This window comes from Takifugu flavidus, chromosome 1, assembly GCF_003711565.1.
Source record: "Takifugu flavidus isolate HTHZ2018 chromosome 1, ASM371156v2, whole genome shotgun sequence".
NCBI lineage: Eukaryota > Metazoa > Chordata > Actinopteri > Tetraodontiformes > Tetraodontidae > Takifugu > Takifugu flavidus.
In genome coordinates, this window is record NC_079520.1 from 13,614,319 (window position 1) to 13,634,610 (window position 20,292).

The following is a 20,292-nucleotide window of genomic DNA, read 5'->3' on the forward strand; positions in this document are numbered from 1 at the left end:
CAGATAGACTGCTTCCAAGGGACCACAGCTTAAGCTGCGTTTTTCTTTAACGTGATTTCATTTTCAAGCAAATTAAAATAAATAAAATGGAACTAGAATGACCAGTCTATTCTGGAGTGTAATCATTTTCACTTCCAAGTTGATCCCAAAGAAGTTGTACTTAATCTCACATTCAACATTTAATTCCGAGTTCCTATACAGTCCTATAGGCTAAGCTGTCATTGAGTGGAATACCACTGGACCGCCCCAGAACTCCCCGAGACCCTCTGAAGAGCCTGTCGGCCACTGTGTTTTGAGAGTAAACTCGTAAGACAAACAGCATATCCTCTAATTGAATTTGAACCCTGCCTTCTGTGGTTACACTCACACGTTACCTCAAACAGACGCCATTCTTTCTTTATTCAGCATTCATTTAAAATCAGGAGGGGCTGTTTGCTGTTTGATTAGGTCAAATTAGAAAAGATCTATTTTACTGACTCCAGTTTCTGTGAATTATAATGCCGATATGTTTTCTGAAGTGGATTCCTTCTTTCTTTCGTGCATGGCTGCTTTCTCGCTCCTGACCCTGCTTCCATCTCGTGTTTTGCATTGAAGTCCATCTGCACTCTCCCTTCCTGTGCAGCGCAGCACCCTTGGCCCTTTCATGTGAGTTCACCGGCCGCCATTCTCACACAGATGAATGTGTTTCTGTGAAAAGAGCCGGAATGGCTGTCACTTCTCCTGGCACGGTGGAGAAACAAACAAACCCCCCTCCCCAGCCCTCTGCTCCTTTAAGGAAGCTGGCGCAGGCACCTCCCATTGGACACAAACACTACAGAGTCAGAAGCACAAATAGCCTAAAAAAAAGCTAAACACTCTGCTTTTCATGCAGAAAGCCCGGCAGGACCGGCGCTTGCAAGCACGGACAAACACAAAAGTGGAAAGGTGCAGAGTAAATGACACACTCTTGGACTGACTGACGTGTGCTTATTGTTGTATCCCTTCAAGAAAGTGCAAGAAATGAATGAATCCCCCACAAACCCGGTGTCCTGCCATGCCAGCACAGGTCCTCAATGCAGCTTCTGCACAACAGTGTGGCGGCTCTGTTCATTTGGCACCGTGGGTAATGTGCCTTTACTATGAGACATTTATTTTCTGCTCCAGCAGCCAACGGCTCTTTCATCCAAACACAACTTTCCCATCAAAGATGAAAAACACCTGTGTGTGTGTGTGTGTGTGTGTCTGTGTGTGTGTGTCACTGGCCACTTTATTAGGTACTTGTTCAATTGCTTGTTAACACAAAGAGCTAATCTGCCAGTCACATGGCTGCAATGCAATACATTCAGGCTTGTAGATGTGGTCAAGACAACTTGCTGAAGTTCAAACCCACCATCAGAATGGAGAAGAAAGGGGATTCAAGTGACTTTGAATGTGTCATGGATGTTGGTGCCAGTCTGAGAATTTCAGAAACTGCTGATCTACTGGGATTCATTTCTAGGGTTAACAGAGAATAGACCCAATGAGATAAAACATCCAGTATGCAGCGGCTGTGTGCACGAAAATGCCTTGTTGATATGAGAAGTCATAGAATGGGCAGACTGGTTCCTGATAAGAGAAGGGCAACAGTAACTCAAATAACCTCTTGTTGCGACCCAGGAATGCAGAATAGCATCTCTGAACGCACGAGACCTGAAACTCTGAAGAAGATGGGCTACAGCAAAAGGCCACACCTGGTGCCATAGGAAAGGGAACTTATTCAAATTCTAACCTATATAGAATATATATATAGTATATGCATGTAATAAATAGAGAGCGAGAGAGAGAGAGACTTCCTATCTAGATTTCCTGTTACATTCAAAACCACAGTCAAGAAGGGAAATTTTCAATTTCCCCTCACCTGTAAACATGCTGTTTTACCTCAACCACTTTGATCTTCAAACAGACCAGTGCAGTGCCCTGAGGGACGCCACAAAGAGGTGACTGGGTGGTGGGTGTTTTATGGGAAAGCTCTAATGAAGCACAGCTCTTGGCCATGTTACAGGCCTATGGTGGAAAAGTGTGACACACGTTGATCACCTCTACAGTCACCTCGGAGGAGGCGAGAGCACGGCCTCTGGGAGTAAAGATCACGAGCATAAACGTCACATACATTATGTCAAGTTTACATACACAATGATGTAATGGGCCCTGCAAAGGACAGGGATCAAAGGTACGAATCCAGTGATTGCTGCAAGAAATCAAAGTGAAGCCGAGTTAAATTAGTTAAATCTGAGGCTCACTGTGGAAAGCTGTAAAACAAGTATGTCCAATCTTTCTTTATCTCAGGAGTGACTGTGACACATTAGTGACTGTAATTTTTTTTTCTTCAATTTTGAGAATAAAATAATCTCCCTGGGAGTGAGCCCCCACCAACTGCCACTCACATCCACTTCAACTAAAGTCAGTTCTCATATTCAAATAGATTTATTTGACATGACAAGCGATTGAGTTGAATCCCCCCCTTCTCCCCCTTCCACACACACACACACACACACACACACACACATAATTTAATTTACGGTGCGCTGTGACGTGACAGCATCGAGTGCTTAATGTCTTAAAGCACCTCAGTGGTAAGAGGCTGTCTGACTTGGGCAGGTTTATCTAATGAGACAGGAATGGGAGGGGACAGGGATCAAACCAGTTGCAGTCCCTACTCCCGTCCAAGTCATTATCACTGTGATCTTAACAGCATTTTCATTGTCTGCTTTTCTCCAGAGGGTTCCGTTCGGCAGGGGAAACAAACCAATAGCATGTTGCTGTGGGATCTGTCACATGCAAATTAGCCCTGCTAAAGTTTTTAGCATCTCCAGTACAACATCCATGGGCTTATTTCTTAATCCAGGTTAGTGTAGGCACGTGTTTTTGGAGTATTTGAGTGATCAGTCGCCCTCTTCTTTCCAGGAATGTCTGTAGTTCTGCAGGCTTCTGCAGAGATTTCACCCAACAGACAAACAGTCATTTTCCTCAAAAGGGTCCCACTTTACCACTGTTCAGATCTTGAGTTTAGTGGGCTGGAAGGAACTAATTTGATTGACTTTTTCCCCCCGCTCACTCCCCTGACAGTAAGAGGTCTTTCTGGTCAGTGAGTGTATTGACAAGCAGTCAGTTAGCACTTGACATGTCAATGTCAAGTCCAGTCTGGTCCTGTTAGGGTCTGGGTGTTTCTCTGTTTCTCACTGATGGGATTCAGCCCGTATCTTCCTTTGTGTTGTTTTATCTGGTGCCTACTTTGGTTTAGTGTCAACATTTGAACCTAAGTTCTTGAAATGGAAAAATAAAGAATATTATGTTATTTATTTCATGTAGTTTTAAGAGTAGCCTCATATGAATACCAACCTGCATGCACAGCTGCCCAAACTGTCAGAAGACATTTGTCAACTACTTTTTTAAGCCTCTCCATGTCAGTCTCCTGCATGTATTCATACATATTTGAAAAGATTCAGGTTTATCTTGTAGTACATGAATATAAACATGAAACCCCCTAAAAAAGAAAAACCCCACACACACGTGGAGTCATGCTGCAGACTCAGGTCCCCTCCACTTATCCCGTTTTCTCTGCACTGACCTGCAAAGGAGGCGCTGATGGGAGTGTAGCGTCCCATTTCCCCTGTTGTTGGCTAAAGTTTACTTCACACCTTTGCTCTCCAGAGTCCAAGGCCCCCCTCCCCACCGTTTACCCCCCCTGTCCTGGTCCTAGCATGCAATGTGGGAGCCCCCACTCCTCCAACACTTGAGAAATAAATCAGACACTGTTGACAGCCGCTTACAGTGAAGCAGGAGGATGGGGAATTACATGAAACGAGTGGTATTCATGACAGGTATTTTCACGAGAGATTGAAGGACGGAAGCGGGGGGTGAGGGGGTTCTTTTTTTGAAAGCTGAAGCAGTTTTCGTTTTAAACGCACTCAGATTGACTAAGAAATTCCCTCATGTGTTAAGTATTTGGGAAGTGTCAGTGTTTGCTGTTGATAAAAGACAACCCTGCCTCAGGAAGTAGCACAGATGACGCGTTGAGAAACACACTTCTTTTTGTCCGAGGCACAGAAAGGCACCGGACACTCACGCACGCACACACGTCCACAAACATCCTCTTATTTCTATCTTGTGGGGACTTTTATAAACAGCGTACATCACCCTATCTAGCTTAAACGAACTCCCTGAACCTAACCTACTTCAACCCAGCTCTAACCTCAACCTTAAACCATGTCTTAAACCTCCAACAGTCCTTTAAAGTTGTGAGAACCAGTCAAAAAACAGTCCTGCTTTGCAGTAAAATGTCCCACTTTGCCAGTAGAATGAGTATGTTGGTAGTCATTATGTAGCAAATACAAGGACACACGCACTTTCTCTGCACACGTGTGCATCCCGTCCTCCTGCCTTGGTTATGCCATATTTAACAGATAGACTGTGGTGTCAAGCTAAGGGTGGAATTATATTAATACCTTTGGGACTTGAGGCCTAATCAGGTGGCTGAGGCGACCGAGCTCAGGGCAAAAGTAGAATTATGATGATTATGGCATGTTAGCACATGTCTTAAGATGTGGACGGACAGACAGTCGAATTCATCAGTGGCAGGATTAGCAAGAGCTCACGCTGATCTCTAACCACCAACCAGCCCTCGCTGTGTCCTCGTGTACAGTGTCTCATTATCAGTGAAAGAGGAGTAAAGCTCTATTTACATCCACTTTTATTAAGGATTTTTAGCTGCAAGATACATGCACACACATACCAAATTAGATGTTTGGACTTTTTAGATTATATTATTAACCGTGTTCAAACATAAAACAAAATCAGAAAATTGGTGGCACAATGCATTGGGGTCACACGTATGCAGGCATTAACGCTGCAACATGAATTTTATTTTAAAAAGCAGAATGCTAAAAGATAACCTCTGCCAAGGAGGCTCCTTGACATCAAGCACTTCACTGTCGTTCCACATGTATGAGAAAACATTTCATGCTTTATGACCGTGCGTGACCCTGTATTGTCAGAGAAAATGCACTGTAAGCTGGTAGGCATGTCAGGACGCAGCATGGGGTCCTTACTGGGGCTATAATCCCAGCCATGGCCTTCTAACCCTCCGCGGTCCACCGTTCTTTCCACCGTTCTTTCCTTTCGCTGCACCTGACAGAGAAACACGGAAAAACAAATGGAGACCTTGAAAACCATACGGCATCCCCTGTTTGCCCTCTAAGTTGGGCTGTTTTTGGGTCTCAGTTTAATGACCTGTTTTTGTTTGGTAATCTACCGGCATTTTTGCCTAGAAATGCAGTATTTTCACCCGTGCTGCATTCACTCGCAGCCCGAGGAGGATATTGATTTGCTGTTTGCAGAGTCTCATCTCTGATACAGGCCCTGCGGTTTTTATTCAGGTGAATCTTTTCCCACCTGTCAGAAAGTCTTCCCAAGATGAAGTCCAGCTTGACATTAAAGTAATTCCTAAAATGAAGTCTTGTCTTTTGAAAGATCCTGGAGACAAATCTTGTACAAATCTAACCTAGCTTAAATCAGTGATTCAGCTCAGGGGCAGCGATACAACTTTAGATCTCTTATTCAAATCTGAATGACTTCGCCACTGTATTTAAGACCCCCAAGATTCCTATGACAACTTTCCAAACGTGATTTCACTCTTTTCTCTTATCCCCCTTCTAATAAAGCCATGTTCCCTGCTGATGGAAAATTGTTGGTTGATTTCTCACAGCAGGGTCCGACAATCAGTCCTCAGAAAAGCAGCGCCAGGTTAACCTGCTGTGAGAGTGGACTCTTGGGACGTTGCCCCACCTTTGCATGACATGCAGAGACTCTGCCCACTAATGGGAATCGGCTGCACAATGGAGGTATTACCAGCCCTCGGTTTATTGTTATAATCAACAGGTTTTCCGTCAGACCGGTATATGGTTAAAATAGCTTCATTATTTTTGTGTGATTGGCCTTCTGGTTTTTGAACAATATATTCCTTCTTTCTTCTGCATCCTAATTGTGTTTGCTTGGCTCTTCTGATTGTGCCACTTGGTGTGATTGCATTTTCTCGTTAAGGCAACAGTAGTTCCATACATTAGAACACAAATGGCAGCTTTTGAAATTCAGAGATCTGCTAGAGGAGCAGTTAATGGGGCACTTATGGTATAGGCTCTCAGAGCGAATCGCACTTTTACGTCTCCTCGTGGTGAGCCAGGCTGAATATACAAAGCGTCTGGGGTTTATTCCAGACACACTACAAGTGTTTGTTTGAGCGGCGGCTTCATGTGGAAGCCTACAAGCCCGGAATTGGACAATTTAGCTGTCGTTGCATTGTAGATTCCTACATTTACATCACAACACACACCCATCAGTAACGTTGCAATGCAAATGCTGCTTGTTGAACATGAGGGAGTACTAAAGAACCTGGTAGTGCTGGAGAAAAGGGCCCGTGAGGCCCTAAAGTTGACCATTCTAAGGGGCCTTTCTTAGAACCCAACGGCTGTGAAGCCAACACTGGTGTCAGTCAGCTCTGGGTGTGCCAGCAGAAGACTACTCACATTTCTCATGCAAGCCCCCTCGTATCGACTACACTAAAATTTATTTAATGAAGTGAATTCATTAGACTAAATTGATTTAGAAAAATCTTTGGAAAGCGAGAAACAACAAGTTGGGTGTCTCTTTTTGCTTCTTGTTCCTGCCTACTCTACACTCTTGATTTCAGCTGATATTTTATTCATATTTATTATTAGCTTTTGAATTACATGTTGTAGCAGCTCTTTTTATGCGCTAAGCATCATTTTTAAGAGTCAAAATGTAAATAGCATGATTAAAGGACGATCCTTGTGTTCAGTGCTAATTAGCAACGGTTTGGATGACATTCTAAACTGGAAATAAAGTGCAGACCAGACCACTGCTTTCTATACTACAGCAACTCAATCTAATTGGTTTGCAAAGCTACATCAATAATAAAAAAAACACCATAGATTTTTGGAATAATGTACAAGGAATAATCCAAAAAATATCAAATTAATTAGATTCCAGTGAAAAGACATGTAACAAACAAGTGGCTCATTAAACCTTTAGTGTGTATATACGGTGCTGCTGTTGTGAAGCAGTCAACGCTGTAATTTTCCTAATAAACCTCTCCCAAACAATAATGACTGTCACGTAATTAGTCTCACAGTTCAGCACCATATACCCCTCAGATAGACTGGAGCGTGCACGTGTGCTTGTCTGCACATGCAGATGACTAAGGGGATGAAGCTCTACTTTTGTAGTTCATGTAAAAAAAAACATTTGACATGTTTTACATCTTAAGATTATGGAAGCACAAAGTCATGCTTAGGGAGCGCCTCCAATGTATTTCCTTATTTTCCACTCCACATCAATTAATGTTTACCCTCTTCGGCCCCTGGCTTTAATTTGCGAGCAAGCCTGATCTGACACTGTGTTGGGATATTCATTGCATCCCTTTCAGTCAATTCAATTTAATTATGCCATTCTGCCCAGGGTGCCAGCACAGAGCAGCATATGAATGCTGCTTCTTTAATTTGCATGTATAAACAATGTCAGTGGCCAGGAGTGAGGGGAGATGACCAACAGATACTTTCTTCTGGATGTATCATAATTCATGTGTGTTTTAGAGAGTCTTTGTGCAACAAAAAGCACCAGAGTGAGCAAAGTTCTATAGGCGTAGATGTCAGGAGTTCTCTTTTGTGTGACGAACTCTGTTAATTGGAACGGAACGGCGTTTGGGAAAAGTGTTGAGGAGTGGAGGAGCCATTAAACAGGCTCCCCCAGATCTGTTCAGTTGTCGTGGCACATATTGTTTTCACACTTTTCGGTGACAGCATCTTCTGTCACATATGTGAGAACGTACATGCATCCTCCTCTTCTCCACGATGTGCTGCATATCTGTGCAGCCCCGCTGCGGCGTTCGCCCCGCAAGGGCGGGTCTGTGCCGAATTAAAGGGTTAATGTGTCTCAGCCCCGTAACTCTCAAGCATGTAGTGAAAACTGTTGTAAGAGCTGTGTGACTAAAAACAGGAAAAATTATAAACAGATCTTTGGCTTTAGAGTAAGAAAGAATCTCAAAACCATTGTAATAACGAACCAATTTCATACAATAGCTATGGCTAATGATAACAAAAATAATAGTTATTAGGAGTACTAATAATAACTGATATAACAGCTGCATCATTTAGCTGTAGAAGCCTTTATTAGCGGACACCAGTGTGAAGACAGATACGTCTGCCTCTCCATTTGACTCCACTCATTCATTAGCATCAATTTCAGCCTACAAAGTCTTCATTAGGGACTAATTTCTACTGCCTCTTTTATAATAACAGACACTGCATGATGGAAATTGTTCTTGAGTCCTTCAGCTTCAATAAAGAGTAAATGGGAGGGAAATAATAATATAGCATAATAATATGACAACACCAAACAGTTGATCCGTTTACTTATAAACACCTTTAGGCTAAAATCGAATTTGTCACAAATGGTGATGAGGCCTGATGGCTGAAGATCTTCTCCTTTCAAGCAGGTGGAAGGGAAAGCAAGGCTCGGAGGGGGGCAACAGTCATGAGCGAGGACAAAAACACTGTAAAAAAGTCTCATCATACTTACAGCAGCCTCCGACTCATTATTAAAGACTCCTGAACATGTTGGATTCTCTTCTCTTTACACAAAAGCTTTACACATTATCAGCGAATTTTAAAGGCAGAATAAATTATTTGAAAAAAAAAACATCGAGGGGGTGGGACAAAACCACGGTGGGTGGTCAGGCCAAAGACAACTGGGACTGGCTCGTGTTAGCCGCGATTACGCTTTGTAGCAAAAAAAATATAGCGCGGGAATTTCACTGTCTCTGCGTTCTTCATGCCGAGGTTGAAAATGAGATATGTTAAACCGAGACGTTCAACGGAAACACGGTGGAAAGAACAAACAAAGAATACACGATGATTGCATCGAGCGGAGGCCTAATGGCGCGTTCGGGAAGGTTTGGAGCAGCAAAGTCTGCGGCTCGGCCACTCCACAGCTTTTCCCAGCTAATCGCTGGCGTTAGCGCTTCCGCTGAAGAGAGCCGTTATTGTTCCGTTCACTCAGACTGTTTGCAAAGACAGTTTCTGCACATGCTAAATCTTTTTGTCGCAAGACAAAAGAAAAAGTGTTTTTATCTAAATTGAGCTGTGAGATGAAAGGAAGTTGTCTCTCGGAGGAGGACATTTAAACAGGTGGATTTGGGCCATGTGTATTCTTTGGCTTTGTGAGCGCTTCTGTTGTGCCGAAACGGTCCCTGAGCTCTTCCCGCAGTCTGGCGTTTCCCGGTGAGGACTCTAAGGAACCAGTCTTGTGCGACTGTGCTTATGTTCTTAATTCTGCAACTGAGATTCAGCCAAAATTCTAATAGGGTTCATACGTTCTTTTTGAATGGTCAATCTATAGCAGCTTTCCCGCAAATGCACGAGAGACGAGGAAGCACAACAAAGAAAAAGAGCGAGGAGACTGCAGTAAATGTGATTTTCTCCATAGGCTCTCGGGCAGTCTCGTCCTTGCTGCGTTTTTTTTTTCATTTAGCTTTGACATGAATTTGTTTTTCCCTCGTTCTACTTCAATTCACACCAAACTTGTCCGTCTTGCTACTGTGAAGATAACCCTCCTCTCCAGAGGTGTTCTAATATGGCAGATGGTACTAATTATCAAGGGTCACACACGGGCCCAGACACACACACACACACACACACACACACACACACACACACACACACACACACTCGTGTTTGAAGGTATTTGTGGACTGACAATAACTCGTGAGTTGACATAGCTAAATAGAATTATAATATAAATCCAAATATAATTAAATTCTAAATATAATTAAATTCTAAACAAATAATAAGCAGCAGACAATTTCAGAATTCGGCTGATTTATTTTAAGACGGGATTACATTTTGCTTTCCTTATGCTTCATGTCCTCCACCTTCTGCATATTCACACATATGTGTGGGTCATATTCTCAGCCGTTTTTAAATGTCCTCTCCCTCTCGTAACGGTGGCTGCAGATCCTGGTTCTATACATTAACCTTTGCAGTGGTATTTAATTAAAGGTCCACACCTGTACCATCCTTTCCTCAACCTCTACCCTATGCTGCCCTCCTCCCTTTTGTCCACAGTGCTAGTGCAGAAGGAAGGCATGCTGTAGCTCCATGGCAATTAGCATGACCTTAAAAACGCCACAAGAGCCTACCCCCCCCACGACACACACACACACACACACACACACACACACACACACACACACACACACGTTACCTTGCCCTGTAGACCATTGGCTCTGCTTGTCGTTCTCTCTGACCCTGATGGGCTGTGGCTATACTCGTGCTCAGTGGGATCTGACCCATTATTATAGCCGTTCTACCCTACAGGGCACTGGGGGGCACCGTTGGAGAACAGGCAGAGGTCACAGCTTCCTTGAAGGAGCTTCTACGTCGCCTAACGGCATGGGCACATAAAGCAATGCAAATTGTTGCCTTCAAGGGGAATTTTGAGGTTTGCTAAGATGGTCGACCCAAGCTTATCAGCACTGAAGAATACTGTTGGTTTTATTACTCATGAAATGATCAGTAGTTATCAGCGACGGATTTTCCTTTGCAGAACAGCATTGGAAGCGTAGTCTGACATAGCACCAGAGTCTAAACCCCAATGGTGCATGCACACCACACACCACTCTTGAGCTACAGAGCCTTGAATCACCTTTACATAATCAGACCACATGCTGGCAACTCAAGGTTGGACTGAAAATTATGACATTTCAAGGTCCAACAAGTGGGTATTTTCTGTGATTAGCTCTAGATTTCTTTTACTCACTTGGCTTCTCTATTATAAATCCAATTCCTATATTAATCAACCTCGTATAGGCTCTTACACCATCCAGGTAGATTATGGCAACTTGTTATGTCTCAGAATTCCATAACCCTCCATTTCTCACAGACAGTTGAAGAAATGCTGAACTACCGAACTCCTCACCCTGAAACTAGGGTGAGAATAGCTCTTAAACATTGTTGCTGATGTACAATACACAATAATTAGTGTAAATTTGGGAGAAAAGGACTGGTCCGAGCGCTGTCTCGGCAAGTAACGTTAGTATTTTACATGAAAGGTGTCATCCCGCTGCAGTTCCCTCTCTGTGGAACTCCCCGCCTGCAATACATGGGACATCAAAGTCAAAAACATCCAAGATTTGACAATTTATCTCACCGCAAAATTTGATTGTTGGTCGTTCTTGGAGGAGCAAATCCATCATGAAGCCTTTTCGGAAATTGCTTATAGTGGAGAGCGCAGGCTGCAATAACACTGATAGCACTTATTGACCAGATAAATGTCCAGAATAGAGTCACAAACACACACATGATTAGTCACTCATATGTGCACTCATGCACATATGAGTGCATGCATGTGTCCACATACACATTCACCTCACTAGCCAGCTTGGACCCCCTGTGAGGTTAGGAGCACCAGTGCCCCTGTGGTTTCTGGCCTATGGTATCATGCTGGGCAGATATTTCTGTCTGCTTGGATGACTCCTTGACATGGTGTTTATTTGGATTGGCAACTTGTTTTCATTTGAATCAATATACAGCACAGAAAAAAGATCAGGTCGAATGAGGGGGGTGTGGCCATCAGGAGCGTGCACCGATCTGCTCTGACATGAAGAACATGGGTCAACATTGGTCACCTGGAAGAGATGCATGTACTCAAGTGCCTCTCGTCACGTTGTGGATGTTTTCAAAGTTTTTTTAGAGCGTTTTTTCTGGTATACTTTAATTCTTAAAGGTTCGCAACGGGTTGGAGTTGTTTTCAGTTGACGACAAGCCCACCAGCTCGCCAACCTGATGGCTAATTTATGTCAGAGTAAAATGAGAGTTAAGTGGCCATGAAAATCTAAATATTCACCCTCATTTGGCTGACACCTGGGGGACTGCAGTCACTCAGCACATTGATATGCAGTGTATTATGTGCTCCTCACCTGTTCCCAGTGACACTTGCCAGCTTTAGCACCTTTACGGTAATTTAATTAAAGCTCGGCTCGTCGGGTGAAACCTTGCACATGCATATGCACCAAACACAAGGTTTTCTGTACACGGGCCAATTAGTTGTGCAGCAATCATTAGCATACCTGTTTGTCCAAACCGGGAAGAGTATTCTTGTGTAGAAAAAGTGGGACCATTGAAACAGCACAGAGTTTACTGAACGCACAAAGATGTGATGAGCCATAATGTACTGGCCACCTGCTGAGTTATTTACAGAAATATGAAATTAGTGATTCACCACATCCTCAGCAAGCATTTTAGACCCTTTTAAAATGCTATGTGTCAGGTGGAAATTTTATTTGTTGAGCTTAGATTGAATTTTGTACAGGAAAAACACTTTTCAAAGCCATTTTTCTGTAATGCAATCATAAACAGTTGTGTTTTCATTCACAGGCATCCTTATTATGGTCTAGAACGAGCTCACATACTGAGCCCTGTATAAAAGGTAAAGCCGATGCAGCGTGGCATCAAACAATCTGGAGGTCCAACTTTTAATCTCGGGCTTTGAAAAGTGTTTCAGTGATATTTGTGCAACATTAAAGGGCCTCAGAGAGAACGAACATGTTTTTTTCGTATGTTTTTTTGCTCGAGGGAGCTCAGAGTCCTCTTTCACAGCAGACTCTTCTGCCAGACCTTAATGACCACCACATTTTAAACGCTGATCTATTGTTACTTATTTCTACTGCTGCTCGGATCAAATGGGCAAACTGCCATCACAGGAACTGCTTCGGCTTTTTATCGGTGATCATTATGCCAGCCTCATAATGACCGATTGGGACTCAATAATTTAGTGATTTATTTACTCCAGTTCTAGAGGACGATGCGCCTTCTTGTGTTCTACTGTAGATTGAAAACATCAGTTTTAGAGATGACAAGAGTTATTCCTGGAGCGGTGGTACCTCAGTCTGTTGTGAACTGGGCTGAGAAGCAGAGGGTTCTGGGTTCCAGCCCCAGTGTAGGCACAACATGGAAGGTGCCCTGGTAGCAGGGGAAGGTGCCAGAATGCTTTCAGAGCACTACCAAGGTACCCTTGAGCAAGGTACTGAACCCACAAATGCTCACATGGGGCCCAGCGATGAACTGACGACTCATCCAGGGGTGGGCCCTGCCTTCAAAAGCTTAAATGTGGCCAACTCCTATTGAAGTGCCACTAAAGGCCAGCAATGTTTAATTGCTTTCGGTTCAAACCCAAATGCTGACTGGATCTGTCTAAATAAAATTATTTAGGAATATTGTCATTGTTTCCTTCGCTGCTTTACAAATGTCATTATTAAATACGAAATCAATCATGAATTGAGTGTTTCTGGTTCATTTTATTATCTGAAACTAAAAGCTTTTCCTGTAATTAGTCAAATTTCCTGTCTTGCCTGAATCCAACCAAAAGCTGTGCCCATGATACTGCTGCAATTACAAGATGTGACATGTGTTGGGTTTTTTTAGAACTTAATCGGAGCCTAGATCATAGATCATAACATGATGACCCCCCTGCCGGAGCACATTTCTGAGAAGAACAAAGGAAGACAACAGCGTATTTCGTGTTCATCCTGCAAATTCCCTACTAGCAACGTAATGATCACCTTTGTGAAAATGGCAGGTTAATCAAACGTTTATTTTCTCTCTCATCACCCACACTATGTCTTCCTCTCCTTTTTCTCATCTTCCTCCCCGCTCCGGGTGACCCTGCTGCCATTTGTGTGTCCCTTCTTATTGTCAGCCTTTAGCTTTTTATAAGTGCAACTCTCCTCTGAAGTGTGTATTTCCTGTAGGTTTGCCGAAGCAGGGAGGTGTGCATGGAGTGAGGAACAATGCCTCCTCCTACTTGGTCTTGTGTAGCCCCTCAAGGAGCCTTATCTTTGGGATTGTAATGTAATGAGTGGCCCCTTGAAACAAAAGGCCTGACAGCTCTAGCAGCTCTGCAACTCCCCGGGATGGCAGCATTGTTATTAGAATCCCCAGGAGTGTTTGTGCACAGGCACACTCTATCCTTCTGCATCTTTCTGTCAACAAGTTCAAACGGAAAACAACGCTCGTTGTCAAATGTCACTAAGTTGAAATATCACGAGGAAGAGTTATGAAAATACCCTGCCAAAGCAATTGATGCTAACAGAAGTGGGAGCGACAGCAGCTAACAAAAGTCCACCTCAGTTTCAACTCGAAAGCCCAGCAGCGACCTCTCCATCTCCCCCCGTATTGTTCCTGTCCTTCAGTGACAATGGACCACCAGCAGTTCTGACATTCATCACCTGTTTGCTCCACTCATCCATATGAATATACCGGTCAGCTCTCTCTCTGGCCTGCAGGATGAATCCAGGCCTCGGGGGTCGGGCAAGTCAGCGGTGGTATATCAGGAAAAACATCCTCGACACTAAAAAACAACTGTTTGAGATAATGGGCCATGTTTTCCCCTTTTGAAAACTTTGAAAAAAAGTTTGCAAATGCAGCGGATTGTTATGTTGATTAGGGAAATGCCGCTTTTTATGGTCTGCACCGAAGCTAGCAGCCTTTTTTTTAAAAAAAAAGAAAAAACCTAAAAGAAACGAAAATAACCCCCACTTAAAATCAGGATTTTTACAATTAAATTGTATGTCAACATGATTTGAGGGCCAGAATCTGGCTTTGGGTTAAAAATAATCAATAAAGACGCACCTGTTTAATCACACTACAGATGATCACAGTACCTGACACCTCATTTCTTTTCCAAGTCTGCTTCTGAAATGTGACATGAAACAACAACGATGCTCCTTTTTTCTGAAACGCACCGCACAAGTGACAAGACGCGTCCGAATTTGATCCGACGGATGAAAAGAAACCCAGCGTTGAGAGCTGATTGTTATCTCATTTCCTCCTTGCTATGCTTCATATTCATACACGTTGTGAGTGATGGTCTTTATGACCCACTCTCCAGCGCTATTGTGTGTGGTGGGTTTTGTCGGGGGGCTGCTTTGTTTTGCCTGCTGACAGCTCTCCTCCCCGTGTCGGGCCTGGCAGATGCGGAGGTGTCACCACGTTGATTAATTGTTTACGGTCACCTGTCTGCGTGGCCTCCTGTCTGCCATGTCGCCACGTGCTACCGGGATTTGGGGTTGTTGGGTGGCAGCAGAAATCTGGGGGGGAGGCTGAAGGGGTGAGGGAAGGGGAGGTTCGCGGGAGCTTCGGCGTCTTCAGCCGCGTCTGTCTGAACAGCAGTGTTGTCGTGTTGAACATGGATCCCAGCTAGCTAGGGCCTGACGGGGCTCAGGGTTCGGCTACTGCTGTCTGCCGTCTACAGCGTTGCTTTGTGCAGGAGATGAAGAGTAGGTGAAGACTTGAGGCGGCTAAAACGAGAGCGGAGGATGTTTGAGGGAATTTCTCTCTATTTTTGGCAGTAAAACGTGGTATTTAGCACAACTCCTCCCACTGGGTAAATTATTCCCCCCCTTGATTGTGTGTTGTTTATTCAAAAAGAGCCACAGCCTCTGAAGAGCTGTGAAGAAATTTGTAATTATCATTTTCAAAGCCAAAAACACAAGACAGCCAACAATCGCGGCAGCAGTCTACGGAGCGGCGGTCCCGCGCGTGCACCGCGATACCCTCCGCTTGTTATCAGTTCTGTCTGTCAGGAGCCCATTTTTAATACAAATCTGGGCGGCTAACATTTCTAATGATGATCAACATCTAGCGTTTTTGATAGCGTGTTAACGTCAGTCACATTATGGGTCGTTCTCTTGTGTTGTTCTGCTGTGTTTCATGGTTGAGGGAAATTTAGAGATGAGGCGTGCGAAGGCTTGACAGCGCAGTTCGGGTACCACAGTCTGCTGTGACCTCATGTAGAGAGGAAGACACGCTGGACCTCTGCATCATTGAGAACACATATCCTATTCGGTTTGAATGGCTTTTGATTTAGTCCATATTATCCATTACTTACTTATTCATAGGCCACTAGGTTTTCTTCTCTTCCATCCATTCAAATCAATATTGCAGAACCCAGTTGTGCATGTGGGTTGGGGTTTTCTTCAAAGTGGCAATTCTTCCAACCATCTGCGCCTCTCTCTCTCCCTCTCTAAACCCACCCTTAGTAACAGGCAACAGAGCACCAATCTGTGCCGTGATTCGGCCAAACCCTGCCTGCCGACTGGGAAGGAACATCCTCAAAACTAGTCTGTGTTGCCATGGAAATAGAGACCTCAATAAGTTCATCTTTTTATGTGTATGTGTGTGTACGTGTGTGTTTCAGGGCTTGTTTGGTATTGGGTTGGTTTGAAGGTTGGTTAGAGTGACTGACAGAGACGCACGCTGTTGCTGCTCAGTGTTTTCTCATCCCCACTCCTCGGCGTAGCAACGTCTCTATTTATTTAGTCATCAAACATCATCATTTTCTATCATCACGATTTCTACAGTGAGGCGCAATTATAATTATTCTTTTTTTGGAGCATCTGCAGTTTGTACTGTATGTGTTTGCATACTACAATGTATGAAAACGAGCGGGTGAAATGGGGAAAGACAGAAGCGTGAGGCTTGTCTTTGTGAATTTGAATAGGAAGAGGAAAATGCTCAGTTGAATGAATGGAGAGAAATTGGGTCAGCAGAATACATTTGCTCCAGCAATTTGCGTGACAGATGTGTCAACAGATCACTTATATTGCTCAGATTTTCTCCTGTGTTTGTCTGAGTGCAGCGTGGCAGGGCTCGTGTTCAGCATTTATGTCTTATATCAGTAAGTAGTTGTAGTAGCAGCGGTAGGAGTAGTGAAAATGGGCCCTTTGAAGTAACTGGATCTTCCCGCAACACAGGGAGAATACCAATGTGTGTACGCGGTGTGCTAGCATACCCTCTAAAAGTGATTGTGTGTGTGCGTGTGTGTGTGTTAGGCATGTGTGATACAGTCAGATCAGATCGTTTCCAAGACGTTCACTTTGATGTCGGTATTATTCATGTGAACACAGTGAGGTATGAGCAGCAGCGCTCCGTGTGAGAAACGTGAGAGACGTCTCTGTTATCTCTACTGATCCAACCCTGACTGACTGGCGGGGGGAGTTTTACAAACTTGATGGCTGAACATTTTACCATCCGTAAAAGTTTAAGCACTGTACACCAAGGTTTCATTTCTAATATAAATTTAATGGGGGAAAAAATGACAATATTGGGGTTCTCTGGGTTAGTGCTACAGAGAGATCGATGATGGAGCTTGTCAATCGGATGGGAGGGAGGCTGATCATGTACCAAATTGTAGAAATGTTGGGATTTCTAAATAAGAAAAGGAAATTTCACAGATCCTGAGACACCACACAGCCAAGGTGAAGTTAGGACTGAGGCCCTGTCTGTGTGCGTATGTGTGTTCTTGCTTATCTGCTTGTAATCAGGGCTTCACTTCCATTTCCAAAGCTGAGCCTAACTAGATGTGGCTGATAAGGCGGGAGACTGGATGCATCTGTATGCCGGGCCTATTGTGCTGCAGAGGAGAAGGGGATGAGAGAGGGAAAAGAGAGAGGGTGGGAGAGGGGTGAGTTTGCTTGAATCTCTGAGGGCTGGCTAACCCCCTGCTCCTTTCCTGAAATGGAGATGTTATTACATTAGCAGCTAAAAGGGTTTATTCACAGTTAGTGCAGTTTAGGCATGCAAATGGAGGATTTCAGTCTGCTGTGTTGCCTGGAGGTATAGGACAGAAAGCACAGGAGATTTGCAAGGATTAGTTCCACAGGTTCCTTTTATTATGGAAAGAACCCTTCTTGAATGAAAGGGGGAGGAAAAGGTGAGTTTAGGAGAAAGGATAGGAGAGGTGCTGTGGTCGAAAATAACAGGGATGCCCCCCCCTCCTTTCTTTCTTTGCAGGCTACATGAATAATTGTTGACATCTTGACTCTCATATGTTGTGAGGTTATCCACACAGAACATTTTTTCCCTCTCCTACCTCCGGCTGCTGTAACAGTTGGTAAACAGTATGCAACGCCTCATCTGCCCTCTTCAATCCATGTGTGCTTCTGCGAGCGGTGTACTGCGATATGTCTCACTAAACCCGATCCTGCAGCTCGCTCTGAAATAAGCGACAGTTATGATGATGAGGCCTTTTGGCAAATTTTACAGTGCACACCACTCGGCGCACGTGAAATGGAGGGTGGCGACCCATTCAGATCACTCATGTTGCGAGCGCGTGTCTGAGAGACCGCGGCGCTGCAATCTGATATGCTTGAGTTGTGAAGTTAAAGCCTTCATTATCTCGGCACGAGGCATAAGGTGTCACCTTCACTGGACTTGACACGTGCACATGCTCCTTCAACCGTGGGGCTGGCACGCGCGCGGACACGCACGGGCGAAAGCCGTGGGACACGAGGCTGGGAGAGGAAGTGCTTCGGGGAAGACGCAGACAGTAAAGGCGATGGATCGATGGCTGACGAAACAGCCAAGGTCGGTTCGGTCCGGGTCGGCTGCAGTGGTCAAGGTGATCGGTCCTGTCGGGGGCAGAGGGCCGCACGGACACACACAAACACACACGGGGCCACCAGTAAATGACGCGGGTCTGTGGGGAGGAGAGCGATGACTGATGGGCCTGCATGTTTCCCTCGGGCGCCGTTTGAGGACAACTGCCACCTGACCGTCCACACGTCAGCGCCTCATGACCTCCTCCGACCTCTTCATCTCTCTGCTGCCAGGTCACCGCAGAACAATCGCAGAACATTAAGTCATGATGCAACAATCAATTTGGCGTCTATGACAACAGTGACACCAGTAGCAGCCCAAATCTGCTAATATGTAAAACCTCTTTGCATGATTTTGACTGGAAATAAAAGCTCCCCTGCAACATTGAATAAGGTTTTAAAGCATTGCGGGATATTTAACAGAAGACTGGGTGACTGTGATTAAAGGTAATGTACTTATATAACCGAGGAGCAGCCATGCCAACGCCTGTCTTTGTTGTGCTGTATTCATCAGGGTACTTGATTGCTACCTATTTTTTCTGCCCAAACTGTATAAAAGAAACAAACTAAGGCGTCTGCCTGTGCACGTGTACAGTATATGCATGCGGATCTTCAGTGAGCTGAGAAATGGCTCTTGAGGTGAAGTGGCCTGTTGAACCCTATTTGCAGCCAGAACCATTGCGTAAGAAAAGAAAGTGCGAGCAGCTGAATAAAAGGCCTCTTCTCTGTACCAACAGCATTCATCCATCTTTTCTGGCAGAGTGGCTCTTTAATTGTCCGCGTTTGGATGCTTTAACGCTCGTGCTGTCAACGGCCATGAGTGTCCTCGCACAACTGTGAAGGGGAGACAAAGGCTGCAAGCACACGAAGCGGCCACGGCAGTGCGATACACACACACACACACACACATATGCAAACAAGAATTAGCGTACTCAAACACTGTCGATAGCCTTCACCGGCTGCCTGAAAGGCACAATGAGTTGTCGTTTGGCAACACTTGTGCTCAGCCCATCCATTCAGAGTGTCATTCATCCGGGATTCTGTTACAAAACAGAGCAAAACCTTTTCAAATGTTGAATTACCCTGACTCCACAGCCGTGATTAAAAAGTGATTACGGCCTAAATCTTGTTTTATTTGAACTATCTCGACTTTCATTACTGTCTTGTTATCTTCCAGCGCTGAAAACTTTGTATATGATTAGTCAGGGCAAGTGTGTGTAGCATTTCCTTTTTAGTTGCATCCCTAACAAAAGAAACCTCTGAAATCTGTCATTTTTATAAAAACACAATTCATTTTGTTGATCTTACTATAAATACTTAATTGCATGTTTACACCTAAAATTAAAAAGAGTTATACTTTGACTTATAATCGTCATCGGTGTCTTAGTGGGCTCCTTCAACACCCCAGGAACATCAGTTGTCTGAACTGAGCTTCCTAAGCATGAATACACAGGTGTACAGCCAACACTCTCCTGTCCAGTGTGTCTCTGATCTGGGTGCATTCAGAACAACAGTGGAGGTGCTCCCCCTGCTGCTAGACATGAAAACTGCCTCTTGGTCTCAGTGTGCTCGTTGTGGTGTGTGTGTGTGTGTGTTGTTGCATGCATGCATGCATGCAATAGGCAACATGCCCAAGTTCTCCGTCCCGTTACACAGTGGGTCTGCTCTGCTGCATCGTGCCACAAATATGACCGTGATCTTCCATTTTCTCACCCCCACAACAACAGCTTCAGCATCTGCTCCTGATTGTTTGCAGTGGCTGCCTGAGAACCAGGCTCCAGGTCTTCTCGTCTGCCCATCCTGCTATAAAAGTCTAATGACCCTGTGTG